The 2,960-nt window shown below is 38.7% G+C and overlaps 1 protein-coding gene across 2 annotated transcripts in view; it reads left to right on the plus strand.

Moving 5' to 3' along the window:
* LOC106954436 (G-protein coupled receptor 84-like) overlaps positions 1–2,960 on the plus strand; it is a 27,798-nt gene that overhangs the window by 16,093 nt on the left and 8,745 nt on the right. Inside the window, exon 1 of one of the 2 annotated variants that reach the window (XM_015043917.1) lies at positions 976–1,010. The exons of the other annotated variant lie outside the window; for it this stretch is intronic. The gene's annotated coding sequence lies outside the window, so the exon portion shown is untranslated. Of the gene's footprint in view, positions 1–975; positions 1,011–2,960 lie in introns of those variants that run through there. 2 annotated transcript variants of the gene reach the window in all.

Raw genomic sequence — 2,960 nt, forward strand, 5'->3', positions numbered from 1 at the left:
TATACTTTAAATATTGGCAGAATAAAGACACACTACGGTCAGGAGTATGACATTCAGTACAATGCACTGAAGAGTAATATTATGATTGTAAGGACCAAGGAGGATCAGAAGTTGGTACTTCCAGATTTCTTCTTATCGGGTGTTGTTCTTAGAGTTTGTACTGCTGTGAAATATCTGGGTCACTATATAACTGATGATTTAACCGATGACATGGACATCAATAGACAACGGCGTTTAGTGTATGCACAAGCTAACATGCTGTTACGTAAGTTTCGGATGTGTTCTGTCCCAGTCAAAGTGGCTCTCTTTAAGGCATTCTGTACCCCACTGTATACTGCTCACCTCTGGAGGCAGTATAAACGAAGTACTCTACAGAAGCTTAAGGTAGCCTACAATGACGGAATGAGGTTGCTGCTAAGGATGCCGAGATGGACCAGTGCTAGTCAGTTATTTATCGGTGTTGGGGTCTCCACTTTTCATGCTGTGTTGCGATCTCTTATGTACAGGTTCATGGGGAGGCTATGTGTCTCTACAAACAACATTATCTTGTTACTGATAGACATCTCACGAAGTTCAGTCAGGTGTAAGTCCAAAATGTGGACTCACTGGCGATGTAGCCTTATGGCAATTCAATGACTTGGTTATGTGATTACTGTATTTATAATTTTCTTTTTTATTACTGTACATTTTCTTTTTTTTTCTTTTACTCTATGGACCTATTTTGCGTCTTTAAATAAAGTTGATTGATTGATTGATTAACATGAATATGAACAGCGCAATAAACGTGAAAACAGCCGGGGCCTCTCTTACATGTGCGCTGCGCTCTGACACCAAAGGTCCCTTACGCAGAACCTGGAGGCTGGGGGATGGGAGGGTTCAGGCCCGGGCATTAGGGGGCATTGCCCGCCCACGGAGTCAGCTGTGCCCACCCCACCCCCCGCCACCCTGGACTGTTTGTTGTTTTTACCTCAGAATGGCCAACTCTCTGTTATTCCTATATTGTTGATACAGTAGGGGCTTCCACAGTTTCCATATCTGTGTCATCTGTCACTTTTTTCAGCAGTTAAACCGTTTAATATGTTGTTAACACGTCGTAACCAGTTTTTCCGAGCCGCCTTTAAACACAACATGAGTGCTAAGACGCTCGCTGGGTTTACACCTGTGCGGCAGCNCTGCTGTCAGAGCTCCTCAGGTGTGTGTTAGAATCATGGCAGCAAAACGCAAAAAACTTAGCACAGTTTTTTCCCCAAACTAATTGACTGAGTTGAGTGAAGCTGCAGATAATGTTAGCTGACTAGCTAATACCAGTACAGAACCATACGCTAGAGTAGCCTACTGATGTTGTTTATGTTCAAAAGTGGGTAGTACATGTTACATTGAGTAATTTATTTGAGGGAAAAAAGTGCTTATATCAGTAGTTTTACTGCACTGTACCGTTTTCTTTTACTTGAGTAATATTATTATTGCTATGTATTCATTTTGCCCCCCAAAATAAACTCATGCCCCCCCTCGTCTGGAGCCGGGGGTTTTTCATTGGGATTCTATGAGATATGATTGATATAAATTGTATAATTGTGAAATCGAACCAAATTGACACAGGTATGTTAATTTTTATATACGAATAAACATCTGAAAAAAAATGTACCGTGAATTTATATTCAATGCCCCCTGATCTTTTATATGTACATCTGGAAAAAATAAGAGCCCACTGCACTTAAACTAATTACAAGCCTCCTGGTTCTTCCACCAAATATTGATTTCTGAACTCTTCCTGAGTTAAATCATTAGTATTGTTGTTTCTAAATGAATATGAATTTGTTTTCTCTGCATTGTTTGAGGTCTGAAAGCAATGCATCGTTTTATTTTAAACCACTTCTCATTTTCTGCAAATATATACTAAATTTTAGCTTGGAATTTCAGAGACATGTCAGTAGATCATAAAATAAAATAACAATATTCACTTTATTCAAATGTATACCTACAAAAAGTAAAATCTGAAAAACAGAACATTTTAAGTGTTTTCTTAATTTTGACCGGCAATTCCAGTACATAAAATCTTTAATTTAAACGATGCCATTGTATCTCTACTGTATTTTTAAGGTTTGAATTTCCACTCTTAGCTCAGCTAATATGCAGCCTCTAACAGGCTCTCTTTCCCCACCACACATAGTGTCGATTCAAAGCTTGTGATAAAATACAATCTGAGGCTTTATACCAATGCATGCCACATTTTTCAGATTTTTTGTGCAAAATAATTTGCAAACTACATATCATTTTGCTTCCACTGTAACTCAGTGTGCTAGTTTGTGTTAACTTGTCCTGTAAAATCCCACACATATATGTAAGTGGAATACTTTAAATGTTAGCATTTAAGTGTGTAGAAATATTGCTAAATGCTTCACGATAAACACACCTTAATGATTCATAAATGCATGATGAAATCACCGTACTGTAACAGCGTTAAATGGTTGGGCCGTATGTGAGGCCCATGTTGCTGTGGGGTATGAAATCCAGAGCACTCACCCTTCCCTCCAGACCTAGGGATGTGCCCCACAGTTTGGGAACCTTTGGTATAAAGTTTGATTTGATTGTCGTCGTGAATCATAACTATGACTTTATAAAACCACTGATGTGAACAAGGCACACAGGTTTCCTGTAAGACTGGATGAAACTGGTTTCATTTTATTTTATGTCCAGCAGCTCCAGTTACACAAGGTGTTTACGTTTTAACTGTGTTTAGCGTTGAACTTTATAAAAAGTTGTCTAGTTTGCAGCCATTCTGTAACTATGAACTTCAGCTTGGCTCTACATTTGCTTTGTTGTCTATTTTTATTTTTGACCCGTGTCTTTACAGGAAGGTCTGTGTTAACCACACAGTGACAGAAACAGGAAGGTCTTGTAGTTTATAATAACCAGTCTAAACCTGAAATGTGTGCAGTCAGATTTCATCTGTTTGGTCT

Source organism: Poecilia latipinna, unplaced genomic scaffold (assembly GCF_001443285.1).
Source record: "Poecilia latipinna isolate Pla-1442-1.1 unplaced genomic scaffold, P_latipinna-1.0 Scaffold656, whole genome shotgun sequence".
Classification (NCBI taxonomy): Eukaryota; Metazoa; Chordata; class Actinopteri; order Cyprinodontiformes; family Poeciliidae; genus Poecilia; species Poecilia latipinna.